The following is a 16,451-nucleotide window of genomic DNA, read 5'->3' as shown; positions in this document are numbered from 1 at the left end:
AAATAATAAAGCTTTGGGGATCTGGTTAGGTGGCACGGAATGAAAGATAGCGTGAAGATCACAGTGTTTATATGAGTCAGATAGCCGTGATGAGAAAGAAGGACCGATGTTGTACACTCCGGATGTAGGCGGTGACGTGCTGGTCAAGCGCAGGTCAGTTAGTCGACGCCGCTGCTGGTGACCAGACTCATTGATGGTCAGGACTGGCGAAGAACGTGGTTCTTCAGATACTCCAGTGCTGACGGGAAGGGCGAAGGTGCGGTGGACCTTGTAGGTGGTTGCGCGGGAGGTACACAGACCAGGAAGGATGCTGCGTGGTCTAGGTGCGTGGATGTAGCGCTGGTCAGATGCGCTGGAACCAGGGCGCTGAAATCCGGTGTAGCGCTAGCCAGGGACGGTGGCCGGGGCCAAGGCGCTATGATGATATCCCGATGGAGTCCATGGTTGAACCGAGCAGAGCCGGGAGTATTGTCATTCGCGCGATGAAGGTGCGCGGATTATCACTCGTTGAGCCTTGTTAACTAACGGCTGATATATGACTGACTGACTTCTCGCTGCGTCGGGCCCATTTATACAGACCGGCCGACGGCAAAAGTAGGTAGGCGAGATCGCAAGTAAAACGGAGACACTCGCTCAGTCTGGATCCTACTAGAACTTTCGTTGGCGCTGCTATTATTCCTAGGCAAAAGGGTAGAACCTTCTAGTGAGTTTGCGTAATGTGCCAGACCAACTCACAACGTATTGTCGTAGGTAGCTCTAGACGTCGCGAGTAGGTATTCACTCGCAAGTAGATAGGTAGGTCGCGTTGTTTACAATCTGGATGATTCCACCCATCGCCACAAAGCATTTCTAGCTTATTTCTTATACTTTTTTTGATGTTTGTGTTAAGGTGTATAAGCGCAAGCGAGACAGTATGCTTGCGAGATTCTATAAAAGGCGATGCATGCTAGTAGAGTCCCTCTTTTATTACAAATAGTTCCCTAATAAATACCAGTACTTGATCACGTATATTCCTACTGAGTACTACCCTCACACGCCACAATAAAGGCACGACAAATCCGTACACTACACTCTTACTCTAGAGTTTCACCATCCATAGTTTCATTTACCCTGAATAATCTTACAGAGTAAGACAAAGTTACTCTCCACAGAGTCTGCGGAAGAATCACGGGTTATCCCTAACCCGTGATTTTTTTTTTCTGATTTTCTTTCCAGACGTCCCCGTCTGGAAAGAAAAGGGGATGAAGATAGAACATTTCATATTTTTTAGTGATTGCGTATTTCAAAGCCCATAATTAAAATTACGCTGCAAGCTGAAAAAAATAGTGCAACTGAGTTTGGTCGAGCACGAAAATATCTAGTTTGAATAAATAACAATATATTTTGAAATACTTGCCTAGTTACTTATCTTAAAACTTAAGAATCAAATATAGATATGGCAATATTCAGTTTGAAACAAAGTATCGAATATTATAAGGCAAGAAAAACAACAGTGTATGCTTGCTTTCTAGACCTAAGTAAAGCTTTGGACCGAGTATCTCATGCACTGCTTTGGAAAAAACTAAAAGAAAGGAATGTACCCAGTTCAATAATTAACATTCTGGCAATCTGGCATCATCAACAAGAGAACCAAGTTATTTGGAAAAATAAAATGTCAGTACCAGTGAATACGGAATGCGGCGTCAGAGAAGGGGGAAGCTTATCACCAATTTTATTTAACGTCTATATGAATGATTTAAGGAATAAACTCACCTCGGCGAATGTAGGTTGTTACCTGGGAAACATTTGCGTAAATAACATTGCGTAAGCAGATGACAAGGTTATTTTGTCTCCAAGCATTAAAGCATTGAGAAAGCTATTGAAGATATGCGAAGAATATGCCGCTGAACATAACATGGTCTACAACCCAACTAAATCTGTGTTACTAGTATTGAAAATGGGCGCAGTCCCTACAAAAGTAATACCCGTCAGTCTAAACGGCACAAAAATAACTGAAAAACCGGAGGTCAAATACTTAGGACACATCGTAACAGCGGAGCTCAATGATGATATGGATATTGAGCGACAGAGAAGATCACTGTGCATCAGAGCAAATACGATTTCTCGACGATTTAACAAGTGTACCCCAAAAGCAAAAAGGCAACTTTTAAACACATACTGCACGAGCCTATATACCTTGGAGCTGTGGACCAACTTCAACAAAGCATGTCTAAAAAGAATGGAAGTATAGTACAACAATTCCTACCGAATACTTTTTCGGCTTTCCTGGTACTGCAGTGCCACTGATATGTTTGTAGAATGGCGTGCTCCCGGATTCCGAGCACTAATGAAAAAACGGATCACCAGCTTTCGAACACGACTAGCCACGAGCGAAAACGGTCTTGTGATGGCAGCACTGCACTTCTGGCAGGGACCTATTTACAAGAGATGGAGCCAAATCCTGATGTCATAGATAAAAAAATATGGATATATATATTTTTTTTAAATATTTTTTCTTTTTAAAAAACTTTAATCTCATTATGATTTTTGTATTATTATTATTATTGTCTTTTGTTTTCGTTTATTGTGTATGTATTATCTTACAATATTTTTTTATATTTACTTTATATAATATATTCTATGTATAATATGGAGCTCGTGGGATTGCACCGCCCTCTCCGAGATCTGGAATAAAAAATTTTAAAAATGTATTTACATATATATATATATATATATATATTTTAATAAAAATATTCCTACATTGTACATAATAAATATTATGTACCTACAGCTTGGCAAAATATTATATTCTTTTAATCAATTGGATCTAAAAATGTCCATTTCTTTTAAACACCAAGATTTTGCTATATTGGCCCCGAACAAACCGATGCGACGTTCTACGGGCCGCGCGCAAAGCACCCCAGTACGCTGAACTTCATACTCGAGAAAAACTTCAAGAGATCTTGCTACTGCGCATAGCTAGAAGAGCTGTCATCGGACCACCTGCCTGTATAATATTAAAATAAGTATTTTATTATCTTCTTTTGTTGTACCATATATATAATGATATTCTCACTGGGATCTCACGTGCTGAGGATTTCATTTTTTATTTACATATAAATAAAATAATTATAAGTAAATATAAAGCACGTGTGCCCCTTGTCACAACTGGTAATTTTTGACCTGAGAACAAAATTGTACATCTACTCTAATGTGAGTTTTTGCATTTTTTTGCAATTCGCGCATTGTTCTGTCTAATGCTTCAACGGGAGTCTTGTCCAACATGATAGCTTTGTCCCAAACTATTAATGATAGTGATGGACAAGCAACAAACATTTGGAGGAGCAACAAACTCGGCGATCGATTCATTATAAATCAAACAGAAAACGATTTTAAAGGTAATACTAAAAAAACATAGACTGACTGATACAGATCAAATATTCAACAGTTGTGACGTACTAGATATACGCCAATTATACGTTAAAACACTACTAAACTACATTTTTTACCAAAAAACAAATTTCAACATACACAAAATACCACTAACAGACCAGTTACACAAGCGTACAAAGAAAACATAAAAACTCAGACGGTAAATATAAGCTTTGTACAGAGACACTATCAATCATGTTATACTCGTAAAAGCTTTAAAAAGTCTAACAGTAAAACAAAAATAAATTCCGACAAACAATTACAAAATGGATTAAAGAACAAAAAAGACAATATTACCAAAATTTCATAACATAAAATAATAAACGTAAAACACAAAACCAATATACAACACACATCACTCACAAACACACAACATCAGACAAACCAGACAAAATCACACATTAAACATCCCTCAATGTAACACGAACTCAAAACAAAATGCTTTTATTCACCGTGCTTCATACAATTTTAATACTTCATACAGTGAATTAGACTTATTTAACTCAGCACCCCACAATTTCAAACCTAAAATCAATAAATAATTATACTATCATTATTATTTTTTTATTAATACACATACGTACATGCTACACATTACACAGACTAGATCCATCCCATACCCCTCCCTTCCGCCATCCCATCCCTATAGGCTAATGTAGCTTTTTTACTTACATAAATATTATATATATTTATTTTTCGGAATAACTTTATTGAGTAAAACCTCAAATTGTAATATTTTAATATTGAAGACAATATTAGTGATTTCTAAACGAAAATCTGAAACAGAAAAATCAGAAAAGGAAACGGTCACATCTGGGACTCGAACCCAGGACCCTTGTCTTTCCGGGACAGTGCTCTACGTATACTATATTAAGATAAAGTTTGTTAAGAGTACACCAATTAAGTAGCCTGTTTATGTTACTTTGTTTTTAATATACAGTTGGTTTTAATTATTTTGAATTTTTTTAAATCATCTGCAAAAAGTAACAAGATAATATCTGTATCAATTATATTAACAATATCTTTTGTAAACAATAAAAAATAGTACGTGTGACAAACTCATATTAAATGCTATTTCGTGTTTTCAGAGCTCGAAAATTTGAAAACCATAACGAAATATCAAATTTGTTGAAAAAATCGTTTGCAGAGGTAACATCTACTTCAATACAATCTACATTCCTCTATAGCTCCTCCATCATCTTCCCACAGGGAAATAATTTTTAAACCACTAAAATCAAACCAAAATCTGTTTGCTTCTATTGATAAAAATTTACATAATGATATATTTTTTACTCGAATGGGAATTATAAATCTCAGACGGTGGTAAATGAAAATTCTTATTTTATTCAGACTTTAATTACCCTTTTAATTTCTATTCTTTCAAACAATAATAATTTACCGTCCAACGCTGCCGATGGTATTAATTTTTTTTATTATCCTGTCTTCCGAATGTCTCCAAAACTGAACAGTGGAATAGCAGAAGCCTATTATCTAATATATTTGAATTTGTACAATTACTCGATGAACATGACATTTCAGATGCCGCCATTTCCAAAACGTGGTTAGAACCCTCTCAATTTAAGATTCCTGGATATAATTGTCTTAGACATGATAGACTGGATGGTAAAGGTGGTGCTGCCTACCATACCTCTATTATTACTACCCCGTATATGTGACTTTAATGCTCATTCACCCTCTTGGGGTAGTAAATTAACAAACCGTTCTGGCCGTAATCTTTTAGATTTTAATGACTCCTATAATCTATGTATTTTAAACGACGGATCCCCGGACGGATGAAAAGTCCTGTTGATTTATCTCTCCATTCATATTGGTGATACCCAAATGTTCTTGGAACATAGTTCCCAAAAACAAAGAACAAAGATCCTCTTTCCAGTGATCATTTCCTTATTATTATTCTGTTTCACCATCTAACCACGTCGCATTTCTTTGCGGTTAACAGTAATTTTAAATTTAAAACGAAAGATGTAAACTGGAGAACTTTTTCATCTGAATTAGACTCTCTTGTTCACTCTAAAAAGTCTTCTCTTGGAAACATCAGAACGCAATATGAATTATTTCCTAAAATGGTTATAAAGTCAGAAGAAAAATCAATTCCAATGCATAATTTTAACATTAAAACCAAACATTCGACCCCGTGGTGGGACGAAAAATGCACTAATACTCTAGAAAAGAAGCAATTTCCGTTTTCCGCAAATGCATGCCTTTTGAAAACTTAGTGAAACGCACCCAGGCAGAAAACAAACGTATTTTGAAAAATAAAAAGCGGTCTGAAAAAATTATTTGAAAACTTGTCTCCTAAAACTCCCCAGTCGTCAGTTTAGACCAATTTAAAAAAAAATCGGTTCGTTAAATGCTCCACAGCGGCAGCGTACCAAACATATTCAAGAAGAAATTATTATAGGTTTTACTGATAAGATTGCCCCTCCTTCAGTTTTAGATGTGAAGAAATGCCCTCTTTTATTTCATATCCATCTCATTCTAACTGACTAGACTCATCTTTCTCAGTTAGTGAATTAAAACGAGTAATTTTCAGACTCTTCTCCGGGTCCTGGTGGAATATTATTTAGCTTATTTAAAGCATTCTCTGACATTTCGCTTGAATATTTTTGTCCTTAATTAACAACTTGTTTTAAACAGGATTTATTCCGGATGACTGCAAAATAAAAAAAAGGTTTTTTTTTTTTTTTCTTATTATTTCTGGCTTTCACCCTTCAAGGGTGTTCTTGGCCATCATTTAAAATTATTGAGAAATGAAAGGTGAATTTAAATATTAATTTTATTTAAATTGGCAAATTTCAAAATTATAATGAAAATTGGAGTCGAGTTCAGACTTAGAAGAGATGAGATGTTGAATGGAGGGGAGGCAATTTTAGATAAGGCTTGATAGAAGAGAGGATATTTGTTTAGAGAGGGACAACCAAAAAATATGTGATCTAAAGTTCCCACTTCTAGACCACAGAATGTACAATCTGGGGAGTCAACAACGTGAATTTTAAAAAGATGGGAAGGAACGGAACAATGTCCGATCCTCATTCGAATGAGTGAAGAAATTTCTTTTTTGGAAAAATGAGGGAATTGCTGAAACCACGGTTTTGATGGAATAGTCCTTTGTATTGAGGCATAGCAGGCTCCCTTGGATTGACTAGCAATGTGCCAATACTCCGACCAAACATTGCGGGATCTATCTTTGATGATGGAAAAAATGTCAGATAGGGGAATGTGGTTTACGAGGGTAACAATAGGGTTGGACGCTCCTTGTTTTGCCAAGGCATCCGCAATATCATTACCCATGATACCAACATGTCCAGGAATCCAAATCAGAGTTACAGTTTTACCAGAGCTTTGAATGGAGGCTATCATCTCTCGAATAAGGCATACAAAGTGATCATCAGGATGAAGAAGAGGACTGGATTTAAGTTTTTGGAGGGAACTGAGAGAGTCAGAGAGAACGAGGGAATGTTCAAAATTATTTTTGATTATATATTTGAGAGATTCTATTATTGCAATGCACTCGGCTGAAAATATTGAAAATTGATTTGAAATTGAATGAAATATTCTGTCATTAGAATTATTGTGGTAAACGTTAATACCTATACCACAGTTAGGAGAGTCGGGAGATTTGGATCCATCAGTAAATAAAAGAGAAAAGTTGGGCCATTTAGATGAAATAATGTCATTGAACATATTATTGACAGTTCGGGCCGGGAGATTGGAATGACTTTTAAGGATTCCGATCCCTTCTATTATTGTTGGGGATAGGGTGACGTGACTATATTTTAATTTGTATAAGGGAAGTAGATCATTTTGGATAATGTGAAGCTCTGAGAGAGACTTAAAATTTTTACAGATGTCAGGAAGAGGTTTAGTTGAAGCTCTGATTGTAGATGAATGAGTTGAGTCAATGAACAACGAGACGCTGGGGATAACCTGATGACATTTAGAATTTAAGCATTTAAGAACAAATTTGTCAGCAAATAGTTGACGCCTTAAATAAAGAGGAGGATCAGAACATTCTACTTGAAGGGAATTGATGGGTGATGATTGCATCGCTCCAGTTATAATTCGCAAAGATTTAGATTGAATTTTGTCTAATTTATCAAGTACATGTTTTGAGGCAGTACTAAAAAGTGGGCAGGCATAGTCAAGATGGCTTCGAATAAGTGCGTTGTAAAGCAACTTAATGCAAGTAGGGTGAGCACCCCACCAAACGCCAGATAATGATCTGATGATATTTAAATTTTTTTCGCATTTAGTAACTAAATTATTAATATGGGAAGACCATTTAAGTTTCCTATCAAATGTTACTCCCAAAAAATTTACTTCAGAAGCGTTGGGGATTGGAGAATTTTTAAATAAAATTTGAACGGGGGGGTTTTTATGGCGGTTTGAGAAGGTGACACACTGAGTCTTTTGGATTGAAAGTTCAAGACCATTTAACGTGAGCCATGTGCAAAGGGCATTCATGGCTTCGTTAAGATATTTGACGGCGAGAGGGATGATTTTGGATGATAAGAAGAAAGCTATGTCATCTGCGAACTCAATAACTTTTACTTGTGGGGGAATAGCGACATGCATATCATATGTGTATATATTATACAGTAAGGGGGACAATACATCGCCTTGTGGTAAACCCTTCCAAATAGACCTACTTTGAGGAAAAATATCTGGAAGTTCAATGAAAATTTTTCTATCTAGAAATAGATTAATAATAGATTGGACAAACATGGGGGGAAGGCCAAGGCCTAGAAGTTTTTTTTTCAAGATTGGGATGGAAACACTGTCAAAGGCGCCTTCTATATCTATAAAGACGGCAAGACAAACTTCCTGTTTAGAAATTGATAAATTAATATCAGTACTGATGATGGCAAGGTTATCTTGAGTGGATTTTTTTTTCCTAAATCCAAATTGAGATGGAGAGAGAAGCTGTTTACTCTCGACAAAAAATTCTAATCGGTTTTTAATTAATTTTTCATAAAGTTTACTGAGGGTGGATGAAAGAGCGATTGGCCTGTAGTTGGATCCAGAATTTGGTGATTTGTTTGTTTTTAAAATAGGGATGATTATTTGACAACTCCAGTCATCAGGCATTATACCAGTCTGGAAGATTTTATTTAAGATGCTTAAGAAGTGGTTTAGAACATTATTATTACTATTTTTGATTATGCTGTAAGGTATACCATCTCTGCCTGGAGATGAGTCCTTGACTGTTGATAAACAATTTTTTAGCTCAATTAAGGTGAACGGAGAGTCTAGCCAATGATTAGACATAGGAGTATTATAGATGGGCGTTATTTCATCTAAGTTAGGTACAGAAGGGGGGGCAATTTTGTCCAAAAATTCATCGATCCATTTAGAATGAGACGCTCGAGGAGATGGTGAACTGAAGGAGGATCTAAATCTTCGGATCATAGACCAAACTTCCGAAATTGGAGTGTTCGGAGATACTGAACTGCAGAAGTTGTACCACCCGGATCTTTTTTTTGACCTCAATACCCTTTTGGCATTGGATTCAGCGTTTTTGTATATAAGATAGTTCTCCATAGTCATATTGTAACGATAGGAAAGAGATTTAGCTTTCCGAATTCTTACTACTTTGGAACATTCCTCATCCCACCAGGGAGTTGGAGGGAGTTTTTTGAGAGATTTAGTTTTAGGGGGAGGATTTGATTTATTTATTGCAGTTATGAGCATTGATTTGAAGTTATTATAATCATCTTTGACGGAAAATATATCGGTGGCGGGTGAATTTAATAGGAACTTGTCCATATGAGAGTTAAATTCATCCCATTTGGTGTGTTTCGTTTTAATTTTTGTCGAAATATGAGACTTGTCTGATTGGAAAGAAGTTTGATAAGTAATGGTGATCGGGAAATGATCACTGGAGCAAGGGTCGGGGGACACCACCCACGAGGAGAGAGAAGCCAGACTAGTAGAACATATCGATAGATCCACTGCACTGGGGTTTGTGCTGGGGCGTGAGATCCTAGTAGGAGATCCGTCATTCAAAAGAAAAAGGTTGGATTGATCTAGGAAATCCATCACACTTCGACCATCTCGGTCGGAGAAAGCAGAACCCCAGACGGGGGAATGGGCATTAAAATCGCCTAATATAAAGAAAGGAGGGCTTAGTTGACTTACAATTTGCAACCAAGTTTGTTTATTGAAGTGGGCTGTTGGGGGAAGATAGACTGAAATAAAGGATGTGTCCTTTATTTTAGCTGCAACCATTTGGAAGTCAGCATTGGGGGGTTTGATATTATTTATTGGGGAAAATGATATGGATTTTTTAATAAAAAGGGCAGCACCGCCGCCCAAACCTTCCGGGCGGTCATCGCGGAGACAGGAATACCCTCCCACATTAAAATGGGTGGATGGAGTAAACCAAGTCTCCGAGATAGCAGCCAAAGAAATAATGTTGGAATTTAATAGGTTAAGAAGATCAGATTTGTTAGAAATAGCACTTCGGCTATTCCACTGAAGTATTCTGACATCCTGAAGAGTCATTTTGAATAAATGATTTTAATGTGGAAATAATAGTAGCAGCGTTGGACGGTAGATTAGTTTGAGAAGAAATAAGGTCAATTAGAAGCATAATAAGAGTTTGGATAAATGAAGAATTGTCTTGGGAGAGTTTTTCAGAAAGTTTAAGAGAGTTCATTGAGGACGGATTATAATTATTTGCACACCCATTTGTGGCATTTGAAAGAGGTGAACCATTGGGATTTAAGAGCAGTGAGTTGTGTTGTTGCTGATCATATCCAGGAGCCGGTTTAGAAATAGCGTTTTTGTATGTGAATTTAGTTGAACGAGAAGAAGTTGTTGTAGTGGAGGGAAGAGGGTTGGATGAGGAGTTGCTGGATAAAGCCTCAGCAAATGATTTTTTGACAGGCGGGAATAGTTTAGAAGCCTGCAGAAAAGACAAGTTCTGAGAGGCCATAGAAATTTTAATATTTTTTTGGCGAGATTGTTCTGGGCAAGATGTGTTGATAGCTGTATGTGAGCCTGAGCAGTTAAAACATTTAGGTGAGGAGGAAGAAGGACATTGGTCAGCTGCGTGGTTTTCTCCACATTTAAAACATCTGGGTTGAGATCTGCATGCAGCTTTGGTATGACCAAAACGGCAGCAATTAAAACATTGAGTGGTGGGATAAGTATACATTTCAACTGGTAATGAGTTGAAGAATAAATATATATGGGAGGGAAGAGATTGACCTTCAAAGGTGATAACGACAGATTGGGAGGGCTTCCAAGAAATTATACCCTCAGAGGAGTCCTTGTAATTTAGCCTCCTGGCTTTTATGGGATTGCCAATGTGTTGGGGGGTTGAAAGTGAAGACAGAATTTCTTCGATGGACAGATCGGTCGAGATACCTCTGACCAAGCCCATGCGAGTGACATTGAAAGTAGGGATATATGCCTTAAACTTTGAATTAGATGAAATGAAGACATTTTTGATGAAACTGTTGGCAGCTGACCCTGAGAGGAATTCGACGGAGATTCGGAAGCGACCCTCGGCTTTTACACCTCCAGGCTTGATTGAAAGATTCTTGCTATTTGATAGGAATTTGCCAAATTCAAGAGGGTGGATGGTTTTTCCTTGCTCAGTTTTTTGGGCGTATACTATGAATGGGCCACGGGAATGAGGAGAATAAAAGTTTGTTGGAGGAAGTTGAGAAAGTGCTGGTGGGGACTGTGAAGTCGAAAGCGAGTCAAGTTTTATTGGGGAAGAAGGAGTAAATTTCCTTTTTTTGGTAGAAGTCAAAATGACAGAATCACTGTCAGAAATTTCTACATTTTCCCCGTCTGGGGGGTCCGGAGAGGGATCTGGGGGCTTTGTAGGGGGTCCAGGAGGGAAATCTTCCTCCATTATTCACAGCAGTAAACAACTACAATAATAGTATGAAAAATGACAGAAGTAAAAAAGTTTATAAATATCTGAAAATCAGCAGCGAAAAGTGACTCCTGGAAGATCAGAAGGGAGAAGAAACCTCAAGGCACAACACACTACACTTTTTTTTGGCCAGAAAACAAAATAGAATGGTAAAAAATTAATTTTAGATAGAGCAAAACAAAACAACTGATGACAGCCAAATGTTATTGTTGCAATCAAAAAAAAAAGGTTAAAACCAGAGAAAAATCCGTCTGAAGTCTCATCCTATCGTCCTATTGCTATTTTGTCGTGTTTAATGAAAGTAGCGGAACATTAGATAAATAACAGATTAGAATGGTTTGTTGAAAATCACTGTATTATCTCTCCTAATCGATATGACTTTCAGAAAAAAGAAGAAGATCAACTATGAATAATTTAATTGTGTTTACAACAGATATTGGCCACATTTCTAGAACTTATAGTTGATGTTAAGAAGGTAAAATTAATAAAAATAAAAATCCACATAAAATTAGTTTATTATCAACTTGCTAACAGACAAATTCCATTATTATCCACTCTTCCTCAAAAATATTTATTTATTTACACATATACGGCACAACACGTGCCATTAACATAATTGACATACTTATAATAGTACAACAACATGAAGAATAACAGTATAAATGTTAGTAAAATTTAAGAAAATAGGTAAAAAGTAAGGTAATAAGTAGTGTATAAAAACTATAATGTATAAAAGTAAATTGTAAAGTGAATAGTTTAAAATATAAAGTATTAAAGTACAAACCATAATTTATTAGGAAAAATTAAAAATAAAAATAAAAATTTAAAGATTGAAATAAAACAATAAAATGTACCAATAAGATACCTATCTCAAGGTACCGACAATGATTTAAATATAAAAAGTAATAAATCCTGGATTATGTTAACCGATATGATAGATTTTACAAGTACTTATGATTTCAAGTGCATTAATAGTTTTAGAAGTACTGGTAGGCATATTATGTTTACACGATGTATTTACGTGGTACTAGCAAACAAATTTAGTTTAACGCATCTTTTGTATGAAGACAGATTACCGGCAGCGTGATCAATATTAGCATATTCATTGCCTAAAATATGCAAGCGATTTATTGAAGCTCAAACTATGTAAAGGGTTACCCCAGGGATCTGTAATCCGTCCAATATTATTTAATATTTATATAATATCTGATTTAGATATTGATCAAGCGACTTTATTTTGCGGAAGATTTTCTTATATATTTATCACACAAAAATGTATCGCATGCTGCGAAGTAATTAAATTTGGCGTTGCATAATATTAAAGTTTGGTTGTTTGCAAGTGGAATTAATTTAGCTACCTCTAAATCCAAGGTAGTGGCTTTTAGACTCAAAAGAAAACTGCCCCACTTTACCTTCTCTTTTGATAATGTCCCTCTACAAATCGTTAAGCAAATAAAATTTGTTGGCCTATTTTTGGACCATAAGCTTTCCTAATGGTTCCAAATCTGATCACATAGAATGTAGCGCATCGATATATACTCCTGAATTCAATGTAAATCTGTCTTACAAATTACCATATTTACTGCAGAATGCTTCGCTATTGAACAAGCTTTAATTCAAATCCAGTTCCTCAATATTCGTCGAGCCTTAGTATTAAATTTTTTCTCTAATGTCGTTCGTTGTCCAGGAGACTATGTTTTTAGTTATATCAAAAATATCCCCAATTCTTTAAACGAATCTAAGTTTGAGATAATATTGGTTTAGGTGCCTGGCCATCTAGGAAATAAGGGTAACATCAAAGCTGATTCTCTTGCTAAACAGTCTCTGGTTCTCTTCTTTTGCTAATCTTAAACCCAACATGCCTCGTTCCTGGGAAGAAAATTGGACGCGTATGGAAACTCGATATGGGTCTTTCTATGCTGAAATACAAAATCATATTCCAAGTAAGCCATGGTTCCACGGAAAAAAAATCCAAAAGATTTATTTCATGTATCTCGAGAATGAGAATTGGCCACTGCTCCATTGCAGCTCATTTGTTCAAAATTCAGGTACTCGAGAGTCCATTCTGCCAGTGTGTTGTGGAGGATGTGACTCTTGACCAAGTCTTCTTCAATTTTAAAAACTATTCTTCTTTCAAATGCATGTATCGTTTGCTTCTAAAAAATACCCGCCAGTCACCTCTTAGTTTTCCGTATTTGCTGTCCCTTAACAATTTTTGTGTATATTTAATTGTATATAAGTTCATAGGCTTGAATGACTTTAAAATATAATTCAATTCAATTTAGTTTATTTATTTTATATATGATTTGTCCTATCCCCTTATAGATAATCCACAAAAGTTTAAATATATTACTTAACTCTAAATTGCCTTGAAACAAAGAGACTACTGTCGATTCTTAAATTTAAAATTATGAAAAACCAAACGCCAAAATACTTTGATAAAGTTTTTTTAATAAAAATATGCATAATATGAAACCATAAATAAAAATAGAATACAAGAGTTTCAGTACTGCTTCATCAATAAAGGGCCAAAAATGCATGAAAAATGTTGTTATCTACTGTAAAAATAATATAATATAATAAACAATGACTCTCTGCATATATAATCTTGTAACGGTTATAGCTTACGTCTAATTGAACCGAATTTACGAGTTTAAAAAACTTTGTTATCTACGTAAGACGGTGAATATAATGTTTATCTTACACAAGGTGTAGATATGCTACACATTCCCGTAGCAGTATTATATCCTCCTACGAGGCAAACATACTGAAGTTTTATCATACCAAGGCATTTGTAATAAATGCGGCAATTCGAAGGGTCTCCAAATGTGCCCCATCTCGGGCAAGACAATGGCTTGGCGGTTGTCGTTGTCGTGGTTGTGGTTGTGGTAGTTGTCTTGGGCTTGGTGACGGCTTTAACAGTAGTGGTTATCGGCGATGGAAACTTGCATTCCACGGCGTTGTTTTGGTTGCAGACACTGCCGGCTGCGCATGCGTTGCTCGTCACATCTAGTACCAGCGTGACATTAGAGCCGACATCAACGCAAGTCACGAAGTGAGTGGAGTCGGCGCAAAGAAACCCTTTTCCATTGCAGTTTTGGAAAAGGGTTACGGATTGCGAAAATCCTACAAGAGCGCCGAATATCTTAAACAACAAAGGATTATATTTTATTAAAATTTTATAGTATTATACTGTTTTTGGGATATTTTTGATTTTTCTATGTATTAGAAAGGGAAAGGAAGAGATGCTATAAGTCTCCCATTCACAAAAATTCACATAAGAAAGTTTCAGAACAGGATGCAATATTAGAGAACCTTGGAGCAGATATGATTTGAGATCACAGCCAAAAGTTTTATGGTGATTTATTTTTGGGGTATGTATGGGGTGGGTTTCTTTAGCCAACGTTTCGGACAGCATTACAGTGTCCATCATCAGGGCTGCCCTGATGATATACTGTAATGAATCTTTAGCTAAAGAAGAAGGTACTTAAATTACTATAAAACCTTAGAGCAGTTCAGAAGGAATTTTATGAATAATTTGAACTCACAAATAAGACACGAATTGGCATCGCAAGAGACATCTTGGAGAGTGTAATTCCTGAGTGGTACTTGCTGTCAGCTATGAGATGGGACGTGTGATGAGGTTCAATTTAAAATTCTCCTTTTATACTCTCTTAAACAAAGATAGTTAAATGACAAATAAACAAATCTTGACAACAGGACAGATAATTCAGACGGCGGGGTATTTGAAAAAGAATAAAATGATAGTATCTATATGTATGCAGTAATGAGGAAACGCGTTCTTCTCTTTTTGTAGAATTCTGACACATAATTGTGGGGTAAAGGATTATTAGGAAGGAGACAAAATGAAGTTCAGATTGGCAGTCCTCCAACATAAATGCAAATAAAGGTTGATTTGTTTCATTTATTTGTAATATAATGCTCGGTTCGAGGCAACTTTGTTACATAACAGGAACATATTGTGCGGCGAATGTTCGTTTGTAAGTTCTTATGTTCAAGAGACGTCTTTTCGGCGCTTTCTCCACATACTCTGTCCTCTGCGAGGTCTGTCCGAAAAGTATCAAACCTGATTTTTTACAGGGAGATGGGGGGGACATCAAACAAAAATATAATATATTATTTCTTCAATAATTGCAAAATCACTTTGTCGCAACATTTGAATTTAAATAAACTAAATAACTTCGTAAACGCCACCATTTAATCAACAAGGATCGACATGTTTCAAAACCAACGGTTTCTTCGCAAGGATAAACGAATAATAAAAATAAAAACAAATTTAAAAATAGACAAATAATAACCTAAAGACTAAATATAAAATATAAACTCTTATTTTAAAAATTAAAAAATTTGCTATAATATTCAAAACTCTATTTATGAAAAAATAAGAAAATACACAGATTTAGGAAATGAGATTAAAATAATTTGGCATTCTCAGACTATAAAAATATTACCATTTGTTATTTCGGCTACTGGCATTATACCTAGCTCTCTCATTCAAAATTTAGCCGTATTAGATCTATTTAAAAAATTAGTCATTTTAAATACATGTAGGATTACGAAAGATTTTTTAAATATTTATGTTGAGGGATCAGTAGGATTTATAGGTTCAGTTAGAAGTTCTACCGAGCCGAACCCTCTGATATGAAAATATCTGGAGTCGGTGAATTATTTTCCCATTTGATCTCTTGTGAGTTGACGTGATGTTCTTGTATTGTTTTGTATTTATTTTGCTTATATAATGCACTTGCGTCATGTGGATTGACTAGATGATCATTTGTGGAAAAGTGTGTGGAAGGGTTTAGTTTTTCCTATGGGGAAGATTTAACCCGGACATAAGTCGGAAAAAATATTACAAATATAATATTTTTATGTTTGATAATTTTTATAATAATGATAAAAATTTTAAATAACTTAATATTAATGAAAATAATTCATGAAAATGTACGGCCTTTGTGATCGAGTGGCTCTTGACTGGCAAGCGGGAAGAGAGTGAGTGAGTGGCAGTCAAGTGGCTCTAGACTGGCAAGCGGGAAGAGAGTGAGTGAGTGGCAGTCAAGTGGCTCTTGACTGGCAAGCGGGAAGAGAGTGAGTGAGTGGCAGTCAAGTG

Source organism: Hesperophylax consimilis, chromosome 5, assembly GCF_061612785.1.
Source record: "Hesperophylax consimilis isolate HC1 chromosome 5, BYU_Hcon_1.0, whole genome shotgun sequence".
Lineage (NCBI taxonomy): Eukaryota > Metazoa > Arthropoda > Insecta > Trichoptera > Limnephilidae > Hesperophylax > Hesperophylax consimilis.
Note: the sequence above shows the minus strand (reverse complement) of the source record.